At 44.2% G+C, this 24738-nt stretch overlaps 1 protein-coding gene across 2 annotated transcripts in view; it reads left to right on the plus strand.

Annotated features, from left to right (window-relative positions):
• The first annotated feature begins 2264 nt into the window (after nucleotides 1-2264).
• LOC119181143 (beta-1,3-galactosyltransferase 5) overlaps nucleotides 2265-24738 on the plus strand; it is a 38642-nt gene continuing 16168 nt past the window's right edge. Inside the window, exon 1 of one of the 2 annotated variants that reach the window (XM_075875962.1) lies at nucleotides 2265-3971. The gene's annotated coding sequence lies outside the window, so the exon portion shown is untranslated. Of the gene's footprint in view, nucleotides 3972-16928; nucleotides 17068-24738 lie in introns of those variants that run through there. The other variant, XM_037432329.2, reaches the window with a different exon arrangement.

Genomic DNA, 24738 nt, shown 5'->3' on the forward strand with positions numbered 1-24738 from the left:
ACACACACACACACACACACACACACACACACACACACACATGAACGCGCGTGCGCACAAGACCAAAAGCTTACAACACACATATTTGGAAGCTTAGGTCATACTGTGAAGGAAGTATACATAGTCAAATATAATTTGCCTTCTCCTTTCCCACCGAACCGCATCATGCTCCAGCAACCCCAATTATTTGTAGAACGAACTGTTTCGTTGAACCTCGCATGAATACTCATAGTCCAAGTTTTGATCTCCATTGTATACATTGTTGTGACATCCGCGATAAAGTTTTTCACTCAACCCCGCATTCCGGCAATGTATGGAACATAGAGCAGCTGGCCAAGCAGGCTACGCAGCCTACATGAGGGATCTCTTGAAAAGCAGCGACCGCAGGGGTCAGGGGCTAGTGAGCATGGAGGGAGATGCAGGTGTCGTTGAAGGGGAGAAAAAAAAAAGCCCCTGCTCAGTGCCTCATTTCTTCGAACCGTGTCAGCGCGATTTGCACCTCCTCGTCATGCAGTGTGGCGCGCCGGCACACGTGTGGCAGTTCACCTCCGAAATGTTGGCCTTCCAGTCCTGACTTGGTGGCGCCATCTGGTATTTTTTCCAGAACTACTCGCAATATGGCGACTGTAGAACCGCCACCTTAAAGTAACAAACGTTTATTTGTAGCAAATAAGAAAATGTTGTGAATTGAAGACATCGCCAACACGAGCAAACTTCGCGGTATGGACGCGCTGTCCAAAAACAATTCGTGCTAACTTTCCCATGCTTTTTTATCATCCTATTATCCGCAGTTTTTGTGACAGATGAACGCGAACTGAGCAATTTGTACACGATTTTTGTACAGTTTAAGTACGCAAAGTGTAGTGGCTAAATAAATACGAAGGGCTTATGTACATGTAAGCTGTCCGTACCTAATTAGGCCATGCACTTTCCGTATATGGCTGCGCCTTAAGTATACGGACCGCCAAAATGTAGCGTTGCCAAAAACATTCTGGGGAATGAATGGTAAATGTAACCTCACTTTGCGTGTGTTCATCAGTGTGTTTGGATGCACGTGTATATGCAGACATGCAAATTGCAAAGTTTTGAGTGCAGGTACTCTACAGGCTGCCCAGAGAAGAATCGCCAGTTGTCCACTAAGGAAGCCTGCACGCATGTGCAGACTAAGTTTCAAGCCATTTGAAGAAACACGTGGTGCTCTACGTGCCAATGAGGTTGGCGTATGCAATCGTACACACTGTGACAAAAATGGCAAAAAAAGTTATTGCAATAAATGAAAAGAAAAGAACATCATGAAAGTGCGTCGGTGACCAATATCGCAAGGGGACGCGGCAGATTGTGTTCATGAGCAGGCTGACGTCATCGAGGTATAATGCCGAACGGATTTGGATTGTTTTGAACGTTTTGAACGGGTTCATGCCCAACACCTTTGTGGTACCTCTTCACAAAGCTCGTAATGAAGTTCGGTTTTACCGAAAGGCAGTTCGTGAACAGCTGTGTTTACCGTCAGCGATAGCGCACTAATGCTGCGCTCTCTAGCCAGAGTTTGCACCTGAGTTGATTGCTTAAGGCAAATGCATTATTTTCTATCCTCGAGGACAGCTCCGAGAGCGACGTTAGCTTGATTTGTTATCACCTGCGTCTGACAGCCTGTTCGCGTCTCTATCCCTTGTTGTTTGGTTTCTTTCTTTCTTTCTTTCTTTCTTTCTTTCTTTCTTTCTTTCTTTCTTTCTTTCTTTCTTTCTTTCTTTCTTTCTTTCTTTCTTTCTTTCTTTCTTTTTGGTCTTTCTTTCCTTCCTTCCTTCTTTCATCCTGTCTCTCTCTCTCTCTCTCTTTTTCTCTTTCTTTCTTTTTCGTTTCTTTTCACACAGCCCACGGGAAACAATTCAGAGAGACTTTTAGTTCTCGTTGAACGGAAGCCAAGCGTACACGACATACACTGAACGTAACGAAGGGACAGAAGGCCGAAGAGAACGTGCAAAAGAAATGGCAGTCACAAGAGAATGTACGCAGTACATGCCCCGAGGTTAAAACGAATACACAACTGCCCCGTGCTGCATCCGATTCGCTCATCCTCTAACCCTCTTTCCCTTTCTGCGCAGCGCCGAAGTTCGTTGTTGCGAGTGCAAGAGAAAAACAGTGGCGCCACCGCATGGAGCAACACGGGCCCACCGGTTGCTTGGCAACCACCGAACGCGTGCCCTCACCGAAAATCTCCCGCGCTGAAGTCAAACCGGCACTCCGGTCACTGCGCGACGTGACAGCGCGGCCGAGTTATCCCGCGCCTCTGCCGCTACTGCAGCACCCACCACTCCTCTCGCTAAAGAGCGCGCTTCATCAAACGTGGCGGGTCCCGGAAGCATCGTGGAAGAGCTACCTGCCGTTGACCGCGACGACCACAGGTACTTGCGGAAGCATGCCGCTTCCGAACGCGTGGCCTGAGCAAAGTTGCGAAAAGTGAAAGAAGCGTGTGTGCACTTGTTTACGAAGAAGTCCTACGTCTTTCAAGGAACGTCGTACGCAGAGTTTGCGCGCTGTTGGTAAACAACGGCTGACTTCCAATGCATGACACTGAAGAAGTTTGAAGCAATAGATGTGAGTCGAACAAGTGCTGCCCCGGCACGGAGACGTTAAGAAGATTGAGAAGTATTAAGCCAGGATTAGCACAGTGGTTCTGACCTACCATTTTTGACACTCAATACAAATGACATAAGACGGCACATCGGATAATCATTTTTTTCGCTCCTGATCTCGGGTACGCTAGTTTACATTATGCATGAATCGTACTACGATGACGTCCTCATTTTGACTAAACTACTTAGACAAATTAGATTTGACGCGCCCTAAATCAGCGTACGTAAGAAAAGTTGACAGAAAAGGTTGTTTAGAATTTCGCATAGCAAGTACTTCACAACGCAAGTATTTACAAATGTGATTTTCATAGATGTAAAACCACTTTCTGCGATTTCCCAATCGTTGTTAAACTTAATGTTGTTGCTAATCACTCTCGTGCTTTTTTCGTTCGCTCAGGCGTCAACAGTTGAGCAACCGGCAATATGACGCTTATGCCCGAGCAAGCATTTCCTCGCTTTGTTTGTTTGAATGGAAAGACGTTCCTTGATTATTACTATACGCAGAATTTCCAGCGCTAAAGGTACATTATGGTACCATAGCCACGTCGATTCATTAACACTTTTCGTAAGCCGTAGCACCAGCTTCAGAAGCGATTCGACACTAAGACTCGTAATGCGAGTTTCTAAGCTTGGGACAGTGTTTTGAAGCGCATTGCAGGGAAGTTCTTAACGTTCACCGCATCCGATCTTTATAAATGTCATGTTGGTATTGAGTGTACTTCGTTCAATGAAAACTACTATTACGAGCAAACAATACAGGTTAATCTTGCTCGTATTTTTTAAAAACTGGAGGTTCTCTTAAACGGCACACAAAAATAACGACAGGAAAAAAAGAAAGAATTGTAAAAAACACTTCGCTGGAACTGAAAGCTTCACGAGCGCTGATATCAGCAGCCCTCTTGAAAGTGCGCCTCAGACACAAAAATAGTCAGTCGAGTCATTCCTCCTCTCCCGTGTCCGAGTAGCGGGCATTAATCCCGGCTCAAGAGCCAAATCGAGTCGGGGCTTAATCTCACGGAAGCTTCACGACGTCGTCAATCCCAACGGACGCCAAACAGGGATTTCACAGGGGTACGTGGCATCTCACTGGCTACGAGTGCGTGCAGCTTCGCGAGAGTCTTATCCATGTAGAGGCTACGCGGTCGGTTGTTCAGTCGTGGACGATGGCAGCGCACAACGAAAAAGAAAGGAGCAGAAAAAGAGTCATCAAGTTGGACGCCACTAAGCCAGCGATGTCCACGGCTCAGAACCTTCGCGAAGCGGAACTACTGACGACGTTCGTCGGCCTCCTGTCCCTGGTACAGCTGCGGCTCTTGGCGGCGACCATAGCCACAGGAGGTAAGGAAGATACTTATACCTTGTTGGCTACCCACGTCCACGTTGCTGGGTATGAGTTCTTAAAGGAGTAATGACGCCTATTCCCATGCTGTGCTTTCTCTGCCATACAAATATCCTTTGTATAAGGGCGGCTGTGGGCAAGCGTATAGCTAAGTAAATGCTGTTAGATGGATGAATGGATAAACCATATTACGTACTTCGGAATATGTTGATAACATATTCCAAAATACGTAATGTGTTTTATCCCGTATTGTAAATATGTAAAAAAATCTTCTCATGACGCCACAGATGACCAGAATTTTCGACATCATCTGAAACTATAGTATCGTCGCTGTGACATCAAATGATGAGGTAATCACATTAAATCGTCGCTTGGTAAGTAATGGGCATTAGTGATTGAGGCACGATAGGGGCATAAAAGCTTGCAAGGATGACAATTTCGGACATAGTGCAAAGCCACAGAAGGTGCACAAGCTTTTCCAAGGTGAGTAATCAATGCAATCGACTGCAAAAAACAACAACAACGACAAAATGGCTTTTGTTTTACAGCCATCTTACGCGAATACATTAAGAATCATGTAAGCTTTTTTTATGACAGTGGATGGATGAAAGAGAGCCCTTATTATAAAGGATAGAGACCTATACTCTACACAGATCAAGTTTTTGCAATGGTGTTGTTATTATAACATCACTGCCTCATCGCCTAGTCTTGTTTATCTCACCAAATGTTTTCGTGATATATATATATATATATATATATATATATATATATATATATATATATATATATATATAAATATATATATATATATATATATATATATATATATATATATATATATAAATATATATATATATATATATATATGTATATATATATATATATATATATATATATATATATATATATATATATATATATATATATATATATATATATATATATATATATATATATGTCCGATATCCTTTAAGAAATAGAAGAGAGGTGTCTGAGTGCTACTTGCGGCGTTGCCTTCCTGTGGTAGAAGGCATCTTCAGATGGGTACAAACATTAATTACGGCTGTATATATAAAAATTAACACAAATAGCTTTAACCTACGAATAGTCCAAAGCCACTTTAAAATTTTGGAAAAGCGGCTGCTGGTAATCACCGCGGAGCTATGCAATCTGGCAAATTTAGCTAGCGATACTGACGCACCAAATAGCGAATCTACCATTTACTTCGACAACACCATCAGTGACGACGGTGTTTACCTCGCATTGGGGGTGAATAAGTAGCGAGCGCTGATAAGCCGCCTCGACAAAAATGTCATAATCGACGGTTGATAACAGCGGAGGAAAACACGATTAAACCAGCGAGCTCTGAGTGGCACCAAAGGCAAATAGTCTATACAAATAGATAACCACCAAGAACCTGCAAAGCATGTTTTTTTTTTTGTGGCCCAGTTGGTTCGAATTGCGCGTTCACGTGGAAGAAGTTGTAGGTTCGACTGCCGGCAGCAGAATTTTTCTTATTTTTTTGTTGCCTTCTGTTTGCATATATGTCACATACTCACACACGTGACGAAAATACGCCAGTGGAGCTGTGAAGAACTACAGCATAAAACACCTTTTGTGATAAAAATAAAACTACTGCGTTAGTCTCCATAAGCACTCATTTCCCGCCTTTTCAGTATAACTGGAAAAGCTAGCAGTATGCTCTTACGACATCATGAGGAAACAAGCTTTTGATTGGGCCATATTACAAGGGCTGCCATCTGGGAACTGTCTGCGTTTTCTGCGTTGTCTGCATTGTGTATAGTGCAGCTATCATGAGCGACCAAACAAATTGAAATAGTTTTTGGTGGTGCGAAAACAGATAAAAGAGTGAAGCCGAAAAGTGCGAAACCTCGTTTGGCTCAACGCTTAGTACTGACATTGCCCCTGGGCTATATTGAGAAAATAAATTGTGTAGAAGAGATAAAGCCTGTAAAAAGGGTAGTGAGGGTGACAAAAAAAAAAAACCTCTATTTTTAAATCTGGGAGTGCTTTAGGGACGTTTAAAAGGGTGGCTATTGAGGAAAAGTTGACCCCTAGAATCACGTCATCAAGCACGTAAACGTTGGGAGCTTTGATATATGTGGGGTTTAACGTCCCAAAACCACCATTTGATTATGAGAGACGCCGTAGTGGAGGGTCCGGAAATTTCGACCACCTGGGGTTCTTTAACGTGCACCCAAACCTGAGCACACGGGCCTACAACATTTTCGCCTCCATCGGAAATGGCAGCTGCCGCATCCGGGATACGAACCCGCCGCCTGCGGGTCAACAGCCGAGTACCTTAGCCACTAGACCACCACGGCGGGGCAGTTCGGAGCTTTTGTTCAGTCAATATGGACACCCATTAGCGAAATGAGGTTCGCTCTGGGCGCTGATTTGATTGAATGAAACCGTTTTAGTCCCTGCAGGAGACGAGTCACGCTACACACGTGCGCGAATATTGCGCTATGTAGGCTATAGAAATATGGGATCCACGTGTCAGCACAGTTGGCACAATGGATTAGAAACATAATGTAGTTTGGGCTTAGCAAATACGTCAACCTATAACAACTTGGAGAGATTGGTTTGGCATTTTCACAAGGTCATGTTTTCATAAGGACTTTTGCTGTGGCGTTGATGCCGCTCTCTCGTGTGGAGTGCTTGTGAGCTCTGTACGAGCTCCATGAATGTCTCCAAGATTGTATGTCTAGTTTATTACCACTTATAGTACTCTTTTTAAAGTTGAAACCTGAGTGTGGCGCGCAGCCCCATACAGCTCTGTTTGGCATACCCATATTTTGCGAAAGAAGTTCATAATATGAATATCTGGTGTTATACGTCACAAAAGCATGATATGACTATGACAGACGCCGTAGTGGAAGGCTGCGGATTTGTGACCACCTGGTGTTCCTTAACTTGCGCTGACATCGCACATCCCGTTCGATGTCAACCATTGCCCCGCCGCGGTGGTCTAGTGGCTAAGCTACTCGGCTGCTGACCCGCAGGTCGCGGGTTCGATTCCCGGCTGCGGCGGCTGCATTTCCGATGGAGGCGGAAATGTTGTAGGCCCGTGTGCTCAGATTTGGGTGCACGTTAAAGAACCCCAGGTGGTCGAAATTTCCGGAGTCCTCCACTACGGCGTCTCTCATAATCAAATGGTGGTTTTGGGACGTTAAACCCCACAAATCAATCAATCAATCGATGTCAACCATTTCGCCGCCACTGAAATGCGACCGCCACAGCCGGGATCGAAGCCACTGCCTTCTGTTCAGACAGAGCACCATAGCCACTGATCCACCATGCATGGGGGACTTCGCGAATATCGTTCGTTCGTAAAGTCAAAATATCCCTTTCGGCTCACTGAACGAACACGAACCTCTTTCTGCAGAGTGACGTGCTAAAGTTTCAGAACTAAGATTCACAACTTCTGGACTACCGCTTGAGCGTCTGGTTCAACTTCAAACCACAGAAAAAACTAAAACTAAAATCACATTCGTTATATTGCTGATCTTGCACGCCATAGAACTCACGCATACAGCTCAATCTTAGGCCCAACCACTGCATGACATAGAGCTTAGCGGCTAAGTCACTGAGCTGCTTAGCTCAATTACTCGGGTTCGACTCCCCGGCACGGTGGCCACAATTCAATGAGGGCGGAATGCCCGGACGTGTAGTTCGATTTACGTGCCCGTTTGAGAATCCTAAACGGCTAAAGGTAACTCGAAGCACCATCACCATAGGGTGGCTGATATTCATGTCGGGGATGTCGCTCGTGAAATCACGGAATATAGCTGAATTAATTTTTAAAAGCCATTAGAGGGCCTGTGAAATCAGAATAAAAAACTGGACACGTCTTTTTGAGGCTAGGCCATCGCGTTCTAAAGTATGACTCGAACAAATGGCAGCAATACACACGATCACTGGGATATGTCAGGTAACAATAAGATCAATGACGGATTCCCAATTTCCACCATAACATATTTTCCAGTTCTTACCCCTGGTAACAGGTAACACTTACATTGTTTTACAACGAAACTTCATGTTACAGGAAATCCGCTCTAACTATGGTAAACAAACCACCCATTTTGACGCATTTTTTTCATATAAAATTTCCTTCCGTCTGCCTCAGTGTTGGTGACCTAAAGCTAACTTGTCAAAGAATTAAAAAAATATTTTCGACCAAAATAACGATTTATAACATTTTTGTTACATGGACCCCGAAGCATAGTTTTGCATTTTTTATATAGAATAAAGTGCAAACCTCTTCACAATAGTTAAAACGTCCCGTGTTCTAATGTTTTTTTGTCCAATGTATTTGAAATATACGCGATCACTTATCTTAAAATACAATTTGTAATTTGTCTTTGTTCCTGCCGATACCATAAGCCTGATTTTATAAAAATGTTTGCCATTTACAGGAGGCTCCAAATCCGTATCCAACTCCGGAACCTTTATATGTGTTTTCACATGTAACAACTAGATTTTGTGGTAATGAGAATATTTATTCTGATGAGAATTCCAGTACATACTTTCGTAGCTTTCATGAAAAAAAAAAGCTATTAGCATCCCCATTGAATTTCATCACAAATTTCAGGAACGCAATTGAAAGGACTGTTCTTAACCACCGTGATTCTGTTATTTAGACGTTGCACTATTACATGTTCATAATGTTTACCAACACAGACTTTTAATTGGTGCAAAAAATGTTTTCTCTTGGTCATTAGTCAAACTACTCTCGCATAAGATCGTGTTATTTCATAAACTTTCGCATAACCGGTGCCAGTATTGCACAGGACCCATCATATGAGAGTCAAATGGAAAAGGTTACCATGTTCTGACGTGGTCAAGCGAAATGGCCGGCGAATAAAGTGATCTCACGCTGCACCCTTGATAAGTTACTGTCGCTTGTGTAGTGTTCGGCCTACAGAGGCAAGTTCACTTTGTTTATAGCCGTATTTTAAGTATTATTTATTGACACGATGGAAAAGAAATATGATGAAAAAACACAACATTGCTTTGCTAATACAATAAAAACTAAAACATAAAAATTAGCAGAAAAATAAATTTCTTGAAATGTTTTGTATTATATTTCATTACACTATTTTGTACTTTGACGAGGGGTGCAAACCGGTCTGCATTGGCATTTCTTTTTGTACGTTAAAGTGCTTATTGTACCATTTAACGGTGTGTCCATGTGTTTGTTCATTTGTCTAAACATATTTAGAAGTGTTTGGTCTGCCTTATGTTGCTTGGATGTGGGGTTTTTCATGCCGCGTTTAAAATACAGTTAGTTTTCCCGCGCACCACGACCGGCACTGCGGCATGCATATTGGTAGGCGTTAGCATAAAAAAATAATATCAGCAATCTAACACTGTGGTGAAATCATCTTCAAACGTGAAAAATTTGCTCCCTCTAAGGAGAGCCGTGAGTGACGTGAAAATTTCTTAACGAGAGTTTATGTGACTGTAAAAAGAGCATTACAGATTCGACTCTCACATGCAAAATGAGTCAGAGCACACTCTTTTTTTCCCTACGATTTGCTGAACATTTCGCAACATGCGCAAAACTAGGAACATGACAAAGAGAGAAGAGACAGACAAGTGCCAAACTACGAACTGTTTATTTCCGCCGCAAGCTGAAAAACAGCTAAACTCTCACACATTTTCAGTGGCGTGGAAGAGTTGCCGCTAACATGCCATCACGTGAGCAGTTCATTAAAAAAAGAACTCAGACTCATAGAGCACATAGACGTGTCACTGACACAAGCGGACCGATTACTCCTACTAGAGTGCATTTGAAAGCCCTTCTAGAGTATATTCTCGATGACTGTAGGCTCTACTTCGCCTCACATCAGTGTCAATACGACACCACCATGACCCAGTGCAACCGCGTGATCCAGTGGACCAGATCGCATTGTTCGCTCCTCGGTTTGCTTTGCTACTCGCCTCCTTTATTATTTGATTCAAGCCATCCCTGAATGCGCAAAAAATCTCGTGGTCAGTCGAAAAAACTAGCGCGTCGCGATATAGACCTCAATATCTGGGAACACAACAAGCTCAGTCATGCAGATCTCGTTTCCGGGATGAATACACATTGACAACCATTCGCTACGACTTGTTCGTCGCGCTTAGACCGAAAGCCGCATGCACGCAGCAATAGACTTCCCTCCGATATCGCGCCGCCATTTTTCAGACTGCGCGTCCGGCCAGTGACCCATTGTGGTGAACGTGAGTTGAAAGTTTAGCGGAAGCGCGGATGGTGTGCGCCGACGAGCTGTCGTAGTTGGTTGTTGGCGCGTGAGCATGATCTTCCTGGCTCAGCCAGTTTTCATATTCGTTGGTAGCCGTCCCCCCTCTCCCCACCTGCAACAAAAAATTCACAGTGCGGACCCAATACTCCCTCCAACACACACACACACACACACACACACACACACACACACGCACGCACGCACGCACGCACGCACACACACACACACACACACACACGCACACGCACACACACGCACGCACGCACGCACGCACGCACACACACGTTTGTACGGAATACGAAGTTTTCAAGAAAGGCATGTTGACACTTTGTCGCCCTTTGTCTGAAAACATAGCCTCCAACTAAGTGCACCAGACAGCAGTACTTATATTTGTGACTCATGCAGCTACCCGCTATATTGGAAGCGCCGTGCACAAATGAAGCAGAAATTGGCATTTGCAGTAGAGTACACGTTTCCTACATCTTGGTAGGTGAACGTACAAATATTTCTCTTAATTTCATTCCAGAATGAATAGCATATCGCCGATTATCCTAATCTATCTGTAAAGCCGTTGCTTTGTGAATGGTTGATAGATTGATATATGGAGTTTAACGTCCCCAAACCATCATATTGTAGCGAAGCCTCCGAAGTCCGAAATGGGTCGAACTCTTGAGTACCTCCTAGTGGGGCTACCCAACAAGGACGCTGCTCGCGCTGAGAGCCCGTGCTTGGCCGTGACTGTCGCCATTATATATTCTCGCTGGTTGCCGGATGATAAACGCCTTAACAGTATGATTATGAGAGACGTCATAGTGGAGGGCTCCGAATATTTCGACCACCTTGGGGTTTTTTAACATGTACCCGAATCGGAGCAAACAGGGCTACGTCATTTTCGCCTCCATCTGAAATGCAGCCGCCGCAGCCGGGATTTTATCTTGCGCCCTGCGGGTCAGCAGCCTCTTACCTTAGCCACTATAGACCACCGTGGTGGGGCTTTGTGAATGATATGCAGTACTTTTTCTATCAGTTGTTCGACTATACTGCTTGACGTCTTTAATCATCCATGCAAGTGTGTGCGAAAAACATTTATTTATAGAGAGTTTGCAGGCCCATAAGGGCCCTTTACACAGGGGGAGTCCTTATTTCGGGATCCCGCTGAACAGGGACTCTACTCGCACCCGTTGGACTAGAGCTCTTTGGACATCCAGCCCTGAGTAATTGAGTAGGGCTGCCTCCCATGCCTCTGTAGTGGGGGAAGGGTTAGAGGGAAGGGAGGGATTCATTCGACATGCCCATACCATGTGAAAGTTAATGGAGACTTCGCCGCAGTGTTGGCACCGCCCATCGCCTTTCGAGTCAAAATGCTTTAGTACTGCCGGGCCCAACAGAGTGTTGGTCTGCAGGCGCCTTAGGATTCGTTCATCGGCCTTACTCAGGCCCTTAGCAGGCACCGGGGAAAGCCGATGTCGTTCGCTATAATAAAAAAGAATTTCTTTGAATCGCAGAAGTGGTTGGCTAGATTATTAATAATAATAATGACTAATTCAAATCAAGTAAGGAAGTAACTTATAAATAGCGTTAAAAAAGCATTGAACAAGTAATGTGCCATAGTCGAAGAGAGTAACGGCAAAGCGGGTGACATTTCAAAAGGAAAAATGCAACATAGTAAGGCTCAAACCATTAAACAAAATATCAAGACAAATAAGGAAAATCACAGAAAAAGGATACAAGAATAAGGAAAGATGAGAAGATAGAGAAAAACTACCGAATGAGAACACTTAAAGCAGTGAAGAACTGGAATCAGACAAATCAAGCAGAAAATGTTTAAGTTCAGATCGGAACCTATGAGCATTTAGTGATTTCAGAGTAGATGGCAGAGAATTCCACAAAGCAAGTGCTGAGAAATATAACGACTGCTTGCCGTAATTCATGTGAACAATGGGTAAAATGAAATTAATTTTTTTTCGAGCGAATCTAGTATTGTTAGCATTATTGAGGAATGCCCTAGGTATTATAGACACCGGAATATTGTTCAGTAGCGCCCTAAAAGCAAAAATGGCGAGATTATACTTATAAAGATCGGACACACTAAGAATATTGTACGAGTGCAATAACTGATTCGCGTTAGCAGAACGTGATGAAAACGTTATTAGACGAATGGCCCAGTTTTGAATGGCCTGAAATGATGCCAGGTGACTGCTGTATGTGTTGCCCCATGGTTTTGTGTTGTAGTTAAGGTGGAAATGAACGAAAGCATAATAAAGTGATAAGAGAGTAGAAAAGGAGAAATGCAGTCACGCTTTGATAAGAACGCGTATACTGTGAGGCATGTTCTTTTTTACATTATGCACGCGAAGATGAAATTTGAGGTGGTAATCGAGTTCCACACCTAAACATGTACAGTGATCAACTGGAGTGATAATGTGACGGTTGCTGGAAATGGATTGATTAAGATCGGACGACCGTTGGCGCAAGGTAAAAATGTCAAACTTTGTTTTAATATGGCTGTTTTGCAGTTTGTTCTGTGTACACCTCAAGTAAATTTTCAAAAGATCTTCATTTAGCATACTTGTTAGTGTGGATAGGCAGCCGTTGGAATGAAATATGGTCGTGTCATCCACGTATAGAATACATTTAGATGAGGAAAGGCAAGTCGGCAAGCCATTGATGTAAATTAAGAGTAGGGGACCTAAGAAGGACCCCTGTGGTACACCTATGTTAGTAGTTTATTCTTTAGAGTAAGATCCGCGGAAACAACAACCGTTTGTTTTCTGTCCTGTATAAAACTTTTTATTAGAAGCAAAGGTAACCTGGTTATTCCAATAGCTTTTAATTTAGCAAATAGAATGCGGTAAAAATAGAGTCGAAAGCCTTAAATAGGTCATCTGCAAATTCACCTCTATCAATCACCTTTTTGAGGAAATCGGTAAGTGTAATGAGCGCTAGATTTGTCAAAAAGCCGGAAAGAAAGGCGAATAGATGGGGAAAGGAATACTGAATTTATTTAAACATTTGTAATGCGCTTCTTGATTATTTTTGCAGCTCGATAATACTGCAACAATGTACGATCACCTTTTTTTGAAAACAGGAATGACACGTCCGCGTTTGAGTTCACGAGGAAAAATACCAGATTTAAAAACGAGGTTGATGATTGATGAAAGAACGTGGTCAACGTGTTCAGCAATCATTTTAATATCACGAGCTTTAATATTATCAAGGTCAGCACTCGTGGGCTTAAGGGCCTTAATAATCAAAATTACTTCATCAGGAGTACTCGGAAAAAGGAAGAATGAATGAGGCAGGCGGTTCAAAGACATTTCACAACAGGAAGCGGAAACAGACGCAGTATTAAACAAAGCACCACAAAAGGCATCTGCAATATGATGTGGATTTTTATATGTCATGCTGTTATGCACAGTTCTCGATATAGCGTTCTGCTTTCAGCGGTTAAGAAAAGCGCTCTCAATTTCACATTTAATTTAAGCATTATTACCACACTCAGCAATCTTTACCTCGTTATAAATCCTCTTCGCCTTCCTCAGCTGAGCAGAAGGTGTGTTAGAAAATTTTCAATAACGGGTAAGTAACTTGGTAATAAAAGATTGTTTGTATGTTTTTATACGCATTTCTCATTACATTATACATATTTTCTCAAGACTGCATAGCTTTCAGAAGGTTATCTGTAAGCCAACGGTTTTGCGGGGATGCTATCTTTTTTCTGCACTTTTGCTTATGAGTATGCAAGCTGAAATGCGATGATAGTTGATTGATTGATATGTGGGGTTTAACGCCCCAAAACCACCACATGATTATGAGAGACGCCGTAGTGGAGGGCTCCGGAAATTTCGACCACATGGGCTTGTTTAACGTGCACCCAAATCTGAAAAAAATGCGATGATAGTGTAGCTAAAAGCTGTAAAGAAACTTTCTGGGGGTCAATGCACGATATAACATCCAACCACTCAGCTTTAGCCAGGCTATCAATTAGCTTTGGTTTATCAAGCGTAAATGTGTGACACGTAACCAGTTTTCTTTGAAGGTGATAGATTCTGGAAGCGTAAAACTATACGGTAATGATCGGTGATATCAGTATTAACCATTATTGCACCAGGTTGTTCAAGTAAATTAGATAATGCATGATCAATCAAGCTGCCATCATTATTGATTGGCCAGCCCGTAGGGAGAGTAATCAAGTATTCGTATTCATAGCTATGAAAAGTACTAGAATAAATAGCAGAATTACGTGAAGCAATATTCAAGAGGTTGATGTTGATGTCACCTAATGTCAGTACGTTGCATTCAGCATGCGATATTTCTTCCATAACATGATCAAAAGCACTGCACAACTCAGAAATTGGCGAAGAAGGCGAGTGGTAAATACAGCCCATGAGTAAGTTCTTGGTGTCGATGTTGAAGACAGCAGAATTGAACTCAATAAAAATCGATTCACAGTTGACAATATCAAGTTCAAAGTCATGACGAAGTTTATACGGAAAAGTAGGTGAAAGAAAAATAGCCGCATCACCGTGAGCACTCGTCTCTCGATGGGATCGTTCGATGTCACCGGCATTGACCTCTACGGACTACTACCAATATCAACTAGCGGCAAGCGCTGGATTGTCACAGCAGTTCACCACTTGACAAGGTACGCCGAAACAGCACTACTTCCTTCCGGATCGGCAGGAGACATTGGCACATTTTTTTTTTCTGGAGGTAATCTTTCTGAGACATGGTGCGCCCCGCATCTTATTGAGTGACCGCGGCAAGGCGTTTGTCTTGAAACTACTCGAACACATCCTCCACGCAAGTAATACAATTCATAAGATGACTTCAAGCTACCGTCCCCAGACTAACAGCCTCACAGAGCGCTTCCATCGAACTTTGACCGATATGATATTTATGTATACTAACGCCGACTGCACCAACTGGGATACCATCCTGCCATTCGTGACTTTTGCGTACAATACCGCTACGCAGTGCACCACGGGCTATTCTCCATTCTTTCTCGTCTATGGCCGTCAACCGACATCTTCGCTCGACCTCTCCGTTTTTGCCGTCCCTGTGAACTCGTCATTGTCAACGAGTGAGCCCTTAATCTCTCGCCTGGCTGAATTGTCGCTGACGCACCCGCCTCAATACAGAGGCAAGCGAACAAAAGTAGAAGACTCGCTACGATGGCGACCACCGCGTAGTTCACTTCAATTCTGAAGATGAAGTACTGTTGTGCACCCCAACGCGGGTTCCCGACCTGTGTGATAAGTTTCACTCACGTTTCATCGGCCCCTACGTTATAGTTCAGCTGACGTCTTCTGCTAACTATCGAGTAACCCTTGTTGTCATGCCTTCCGACGGCCGTTTTCGTGTTACGGAGGTTGTTCACGTGTCGCGCTTAAAACCATTCGTGCGACGTACACCACCGTCATAAACAGAGGCCACGTTGGCCACTTCCGCGCGAGGGGGCAACTAGTGTAAGCACAACATTTACAGCATTTGACCTTCATCTTCTGTATCTGTATATAATCATCATCACGAAAAAACGCCGTCTTCGTGCGAAACGTTGATCAGGTGATTCGGCCTAATAAACGCCGTCATGACCCCAACGCTGCTACTGTCTTACAGTATTCAGAGCAGTAAGATTTAAAAAAATTTAGGTTCTTATTATCATGACCAATTTATGTCTCGGAGACACAAATAATTGAAAAGGCCTTAATAAGTGTAAAAAAAAAGTTATCAAATTCATCACAGAGCTTGCGAAGACTTTTAGCGTTCAAGTGAATGACTGAGTGACAGTCGCACGCCATGAATTTATTCAGCGCGAATGGTGTCAGATAAGAAGCCATGATTGATGAAGAATGAATTTATGCGTGGCGATAGAACCTATGGGCTGAAAACAGAAAGGTCAAAATCATTAGCATTGTGACAGACACGGCTCTCATTAGTTTTTCTATTCTAATCTGGCAATTATCAGTCAACAGGTGCTTCCAGTTGTTCGCTTTTTTTAAATGCCAGTGCCCTGAAAAATAATGCCTAATTCTGAGGTGTCAAGTGGTCAATAATGAAAATAGAGTGGGTGCCATCAGACATGCCGATGTCACCAAGACAGAGCCTTGCCTTTCGTGCCTTGCTGAAGAAATCCTTCTTTTTGCCCGAGAGCAAAATTTCACGATTAGGTTCATCTTTCCCTTATCTCTACTAAGGGACTCGATGAACAACGTCGAGATCTGAAAGAGTAACTGAACATCCAGTTTTCTCGGCAATTGTTTCCACTATGACCACGCACTCTTCACCCTGAGTGCAGGGGATGCTCTTTATCTCGACGTTATTCATGCTTGAGTATTGCTCGAGCTTTGAGACCTTGCGAGACAGTGAACAATTTTCATTTTTAAGGGCTTTGTTTTCGGCTACCGGTGAGGCCGTTCAGTTTGTCAACCATATCATTCAGGAATTCCAAACTGTACTCGAGGCTGTCCACGTGCTTCTTTAGCTCTAGCACATCGACCTCCGAGGACTTCATTTTCTCAGTGATCTTGTCAACGAGGCGATCAATCTTACGATCAGATTCACTGAGCAGCTTCGACTCCAGTTCATCTATTCTCTTGGAAAGTTCAGCATAGGCCGGCATCTTAGCAGCCAAAACTATACAAAGCGCTGTAGGCACAAGGCACGGGCACAAGAAGCAGCTTAAAACCGTTCATGGCAGCAGCGACACAAATCGGATAATAAATAAAATGACAGAAGCTGTCTTAACCAGCCTGAGCAAGAGAGAAGAATACGTAAGCCAGTGCGCAAGCACCACTGCCACTACTGCTACGAGTGGTCGAAGGTGAGTTTAAGTAGCCATGCCGGGATGGCCGAGTGCCATCTGGTGGCTTTGAAAGTACATTTTGCTTCGCTCGACAAGATAGCCCGATGGTCGACACGTGCAGGTCAACAAGCAGATGTTCCCGATTCTGTGCAAGCAAGGAGAATGCGTAAACCAGTGCGCATGCACTACTGCCGCTGCTGCCACAATTATTGTAACTTCAGTACACGTGTATATAGTTTATGTAGAGTAGCTAGACTTTAAAAAATTCGGAACATTACAGTGAAAGAGTCACAAAAAGATCGGCAGATACCACGTGCCTGGGAATCGACGTTATGCGAAGCACGCGGAGGAAAGGTGACCTGGTTGCAATATTTTTTTACTGAGTGACACGTCCTGAATTAACGCTAAATACATGTACAAATGTTGCACGCGCAAACATATCTTGTAGAGTTGCAGATGTTTATATAACCAGTTGTTTGCACTCGCGCAACAAAGCCAACGTAAACATGCGTGTTAGCAATACGAGAAGCTGATATGAAGCGCTGATGCTCGCGAAGATGCTGGCCCTGGAGACTGCTCCTAAATAAACTTCAGCGCATGGTAACTAACAACAATTGACGTTAACCCGACATGAAGACTCTATCAAAAGAGTACATATGCAGTTTATCGAATCGGGTAGTCAGCACTGTAACCCCTACTCAAGTTTCCCTAAGATTAGCGTCTATTTGCAAACTAGTTCCGTGACCTGGCGTAGCTTTGTGGTAAAATGTTTCATTCCCACCCAGAATGCTTGGAATTGATTCCAGCTGGGACCATGACATTTATTCTTTGCATTTGTCGGGTTGGCGCTACCACTGTCGAGTATTTCTTAACGCTCGTTCGTTAAAATTGCCCATGTGTGTTCTCGTCGTGCTTAAGTAGATAATACGTGCCAATCACCTGTGGCTCATACCCGCATACCCACGGCACATACTCGCCCATGGGTATGTGCCTCTGTCTGGTGGGAAGTGTTTGACGACGTACGTGATGGGATTGTGGCATTATTAATGTTTTAACCCGTGCGTCGCATTCGTCAAACCATCTTACCTTTCCATGCTGATTTTGGTTCTCGTCAAGTTCAGGGGATGACCACGAGAGCACCCAAGCGTCGGCGGCTAGATAGATGGATAGATAGAAAGATAGATAGATACGCTCAAAGTCGTCAAAGTTCACTAAGAAATGCTTCGCATTTAATAAATTTAAACGTTGAAACAGTTTTTTGTTTGTCTTCAAGCCACACGTAGAAACCGAAACGTAGAGTTTGTAAAATGAGGGCGAACATGGCTTATATGAACACTGTCTTCAAGAACATAAAGAAAGAGCAAAAAAAGCGTAAAAAACACCAACAACAGGCTCTCAGTACGATAAGGGCTCAGGAGTGAACACTTACTTACCATGGCGTGATTGTGGCTTCTACTGGCACTTTACTAACCAGCCAACTGACTACGAAGACATATCGTCTGTTTATTAGGGGTGAAGCTCCTTACGGAGTGGCTTGCGCGTCCCTGTTGTGTGAAACCGCCCCTCGTTAATTCTTGAACCGGCCACAGAGGGTGGTACTTGTACTATGCGCTGAAAAATGCAAATGGTACGACACTTGAAGGCACTACTTGTAGAGAAGAAGGATTGACGCCACACGTACGGAAGGCGAGAGAGACCTTCGCGCGACTACGATCCTGTGTTCGTGTGTAATGTCGACTACGATAGTATGTAATGGCACGCATGTGCATCAAGAGGCTCGGACACAAAGGATAAACAAGGCTGCTGAGCGGCGTGCGCGCAGGGCGGTGGCGGCGGCTCGCACTCGAAGAAGGGACCCCGACGTGCGGGTGCGCGAGGCAGGAGGGCGCCGCGAAGCTGTGTGGTGGTGCCTCGGGGATCCTGCAGTACGCCAATAGGAGGCCGAAGCGGCGCGGCAGTGGCGTACAGACCCAACTTCGCTCCACTCTTCATCATTCGCCCCGTGGATATGCTGTCAATTTTTAGGGCCGAAGCTCCTTGTGGCGTGGCTTTTTTGTCCCCTGTTGTGCGCTATTGAACGGGTTAGAAAGCATGAATTAAATTTAATGAAAGATGGCTTGGCGCATTTGTCTATGCATTGTAAAGCCTGCGGGTGTGTACCACGTTTTACGAGGTTAAAATTCTAGGTAGAAGTAGGCATAAAACTGCTCGTGAGTTGATGGAAGCATATCACATTAAAAAGAAAGGTGAAAATTGTATCAGCGAACCGTCGATGACATTGTACTTATCGGAAGAGAGATTGTTCGATAACTGGATAGCGTAGGGCTGTGTGAAGACTGCGCATGTCTATATGTTGTTACTTATGTCTGGTTTTTCGCCTGGTATACTTTAGATGGAAGTGCCGCTTGTGCTTGTCGTTGAGTGTTCCTTTACTTTGTGTGTGTATTATTTGCGGCCAAACCATGTTGTGCGTAAGCGCTGGTGGCACATACCCGAGAGAGTGAGTATGTGCCACAGGAGAAGGAGAGAGACAATCGCGATCAAAAGATACGAGATTGCAGTACCTGGAGTGTTAACTAGAAGGACGGACGCATGGATAGACTGACAGACAAGCAGACGGACGGAAGGGCGCACGCATAGACGCACAGACTCACGAACAGCAGCGTGGACGGACTGATTTGATATGTGGGGTTTAACGTCCCAAAACCACTATATGATTATGAGAGACGCCGTAGTGGAGGGCTCCGGAAATTTAGACCACCTGGGGTTCTTTAACGTGCACCCAAATCTGAGCACACGGGCCTACACCATTTCCGCCTCCATCGGAAATGCAGCCGCCGCAGCCGGGATTGGAACCCGCGACCTGCGGGTCAGCAGCCGAGTACCTTAGCCACTAGACCACCGCGGCGGGGCAGCGTGGACGGACTGACAGATGCTTCGCCCCACTCATATGCATGCACTCCGTGGATATGCTGTGATTTTTTTGGCCGGAGATTGTGTGTATAGAATAAGTGTTTAACGATTTAGAGTGTTTTTTACTGCACTTGGGAGAGCAGAAAGCCGTCCCAGTTACCAGGGCATGTATAATGACATGTAGACTGTACTTAGAAAAATTGTTATGAGGTAGTCGACTCTGGGAGAGCATCGAGCCATTTCGTGGGCCTCACACTTGATTAGGCCACGTAGACAAATGTTACGCAGCAGGAACTTTAGTGCTCCAACGTCCTTAGCGAGGACTGTTTGCATTGCTGATGAATAATCACGACCAGGCAGTGTCGACGGAATTCCTAGGGCTGTGTTGAGAAGAAGTGGTGAACAAGTTTAAGTTCTAGGTACTCTGATTATGGGAGAGCGTAAAACCATCCCGTAGGCCTCACATTAGAGAGGCAGAACTGGGGGGGGGGGGGGGGTTAGAAAAAAATGATTAACGATTTCGAGTTCTTCGTACTCCACTATGGGAGAGCACTGAGCCATCTCGCTAAAACCTGTTCAAACCTCAAAAAAAAAAAAAAGGAAAGGCCCCGTATCTGCATGTTAATCTGCAAATGTCGTCGAAAGACGTTAGTCTTGCTTGTGGGGAGAGGGTACAAAACATTTATTTGATGTTCTGCGCAAGAAAACCGGTGAATGATATTCCGGAGGCACTGCGTTAGAGGCCTCGAGCGTGCAGCGGAGGCGAACGAGTGTATCAAGTCACGTCATGGATGGATAGATTGATAAGGCTGTACCCTTTAGATCGGGTGGTGGCTAACGCCACCAAGCCGTAATACTTAGTTAACCAAAACTAGATTTTTTTTTAAATAGTGAAGTATAGGACTGGCACTTTGCAGTGAATGGTTTAATTTTCACTCGTAGCTTGACTTTAGCCACCAATCAGATAACCTCCTTCTAGTTAATTCTACCCGCCTAAAGTCTATTTTGCCATCCCGGTCTCTAAACCCCGGTGCTTTGAAAAACTCTACGCCATCATCCCTAACTATAGGGTGAGCCCTTTACAAAACATGATCAAGTGTTCGGCAGTTTCCTCCTCTCCACAAGCACAGCATACCGTGTATATTCCGACGTATTTCGCCCGATATATCTTGGTTCACAATACTCCCGTCCTCGCCTCAAACAGTAGAGAACTACCCCGAGTATTATCATAGATCCCTTCCTTGGCAATTTCCTGCTTAAAATTTTGAGAGATCTCTGGTGCGGACTTCTCAATTATGCCGATTCTCCACATATCGGTCTAAGCATCCTTCACCTCCATCTTAACCAATAATTCTTTTTGGTATGGCCCCCTGCTCTTTTCTAAGTATTTACCAGTCAATTTTCTTGTTCTCTTCCTCTATTTTGTATCGGCATTCTTCATGTAGAAGTAGCTGAATACCTTCCTAGCCAAACACTCCTCCCCCATTTCTCTCAATCGCTTCTCAAATTTTAGCTCCCCTGCCCTCAAATGATATCCATCCCATATCACCTTGTACTTCCTGCTTTGGTGTATTCCCGTGAGCTCTTAAAGCAAGCCTACCTATTCCACGTTGCTTAATTTCTAACCTTGCTTGAATTTCTGATCGCATGCACAAGACCGCATTGCCGAACGTCAAAGGAGGAACCATGACTCCTTTCCATATTCCTCGCACACATCATACTTATTGTAATTCCACAGTGCCCTGTTTTTCATCACTGATGCATTCATGTTACCTTAAGTCGTAACGTATATTTCGTGTTCTCTGAGATACTCGGTCCCATTTCTTATCCATACGCCCAGATATTTGTATTTATCTGTTATCTCTAGCGTGACCTCCTGTATTCTAAGCTCACTACCTTTATGGTAATTAAAAATCATGATTGCTGATTTTCCCTTTCTGAATCTGAAATCTAACCCATCTCCCTAATTACCGCAGATGTCCATCAATCTCTGCAAATCTTCCTTGTTGTCGGCCATTAGCACTATATCATGTGCGTACATGACAAGTGAGACATTATACGTGCGTCACACGTGAGACATGAGCGCCATCTGGCAGTTTTTCTTCAAAACGAAGCGCGTTGCTCTTAGACAGGTGTGCGTGGCCGTTTCAGAGGTGATAAGGTGTAGAACGCAAGGCGACGGGTAGGTGCCCCCACCATCTTGTCTTAGCAAAGCGTTGGAGACACTCGCCTTTTCTTGCAAGCGTTGCATGGTCAGCGCAGCGTGATAAGTGCTACGGTCCTTAAAATTACCTATGTATGACTTTTCTAGTAAAAGACGCACATGCAGAGTATAAACGTGTTGTTATGGTGCCCAGACATAATAATTGCTTTTAGGGGCGAAACTCATTATAACGGCACCCGTTCGTTTCCCGTAGTATGTAACAAGTATAACATTTTGACCTTCAAGCTGGTGCCGGTGAGAGACTTCTTCTGTGCTTTGTTGAACAATAAAAAATAGTGCTCAATGTACATGTCAATGGCTGCTAATAAGGAATGAGAGACAGGAGCATTCGGCTTTTAGTTAACGCGCAGGCTGCGATCACCATTAGCAGCCATTGGCATGTACATTGAGCACTATCTGACAAGAAAGGGTTGCTACGTCATACTCGCTGGGTGTAACCTCCTTAGCTTTAGAAAGGTTTACTGAGCATTGAGCCGCAGTGCCATGAGTACAATGAACTTGCATATACCATGAATGAACTCGAGGTGGTTAAAAATGGGAAGTAGATACGAAGCGCAAGCCGTAAGAAAGTAAACGCTGAATTCTCCGCCTCTCATTTCCCATTAGCAGCCATTGGCATGTACATTGAGCACTATCTGACTGAAAAAGTTTGCTACGTCATACTCGCTGGGCGTAACCTCCTTGGTTTTCGAAAGGTTTAGCGAGCGTTCGGCTGCAGTGCCATGAATACAGTGAACTAGTATATACCATGAACTCGAGGTAGTTAAAGGTGGGAAGTGGACCCGAAGCGCAAGCCGTAAGAAAGTGTGCGTGTGCCACCTCTCGTTTAGTCCTTGGAATGTCCGCTGGATGGCAGTGCTTCTATATGGGGAATATATGATGAAAAGATGCGAGATGGTGGTATTTGGAGTGTTGAATAGATGGACGAACGGACACATGGACAGATGCATGGATGGACGGATGAACGGACGCAGGGGCGGCTGCATGGACGAACGCAGAACGGACGCACGAACAGACGCACGCACGGACGGGCTGATGGACGCATGGATGGTCACACTGACGGACGCATAGACAGACGGAAGCAAGAACGAATGGACGGACGAATTCTTCGCCCCACTCTCCATCATTCACTCTGTGGATATGCTGCCATTTTTTTATTTGACAATTTCACAAGTATGAACGCTGAAGCTTGAGCAACATTGGTGGGCACTGTCGGTGGGGTCGGCCGTTTCAAGTACGCGGTGCCGTTAGGAGTGGACAGACAATTGTACAGACAGACAGACAGACAGACAGACAGACAGACAGACAGACAGACAGACAGACAGACAGACAGACAGACAGACAGACAGACAGACAGACAGACCAAAATTTTTGCGTCGAATGTCCCCAGGAAAAACTATCACCTATAAAAAACACGCATATCGACTATGTGTTTAGAAAAAAGTGGTTAACGATTTAGAGTACTAGATACTCTACTATAGGAGAGCATAAAGCCATCCCAGGCATGAAGAAAAGCGCGAAGCTTTACGCAAATGGAGCTAGCAACTGTGTGTTTAGAAACAGTGGTTTACGATTTAGAGTACTTCTACTCAACTATGGGAGAACTGAAAGCCATCCCGTAATGCTCACATAGGTGAAAACATACTTCATAGACACTGTTCGAAGGGCGTTGAAGCGATTTAACAATTCTTGTTAAGGCGCTACTGTAAGGGTTCGTTCGTACGAAATTGACAAGAAATCCACGAAGAACTATTCAAAATAGCTGAACGCTAAATAGCGGATAATACGAACAAAACAATGAACAGCTGAACATTTCATCGTGGCACCTTCTATTTATTTTTGGAATACGTAAATTAAGTAACTATTTTGCCCAACAGTTACGCAAAGGCCACAGTTTTTGTCATTAGAGTCCTTCCTTTTCTACTTCGTTCTCAGTTTTAGCCAAGAAGGTTTATTAACCTCCTTAGTATGAACGTGGGTTAAAGCGCCCGAGTCCTGAAGGCCACTCACCAGGTCCCTTAACAAGTTTTAGTTAGACCGTGAAAGTTGTAGAAGAGCATTACGCCACAAGAATTTTTAAAGGCGAAGCTCCTTGAGCCGTGGGTCGTGCGTCCCCAATGTATGTAGTAGTAGTAGTAGTAGTAGTAGTAGTAGTAGTAGTAGTAGTAGTAGTAGTAGTAGTAGTAGCATTAGTAGTAGTAGTAGTAGTAGTAGTAGTAGTAGTAGGTAGCCACATCTTGGAATTTTCACTAAATGATGGCCCTCGTTTATGATGACTATATCTTGAAAAGATACAAGATGGTGGTACTTGGAGTGCGTAATAGATGGACGCACGGATGGACGGATAGAAGGACAGACGCGTGGACGGACGCACGAATAGACGCATGGACGGACGGATGGACGGATGCATGGACGGTTGAAAGACAGACGCACAGACGATCGCAGGGAGAGGCGGTAGCACGGACGGACTTATGGACGCTTCGCCCCACTCATCATCATTCCCTCCGTGGATATGCCAGGCTTTTTTTTTTCTTTTTTATAAGCACTGGCCA

Source organism: Rhipicephalus microplus, chromosome 10 (genome assembly GCF_043290135.1).
Source record: "Rhipicephalus microplus isolate Deutch F79 chromosome 10, USDA_Rmic, whole genome shotgun sequence".
Lineage (NCBI taxonomy): Eukaryota > Metazoa > Arthropoda > Arachnida > Ixodida > Ixodidae > Rhipicephalus > Rhipicephalus microplus.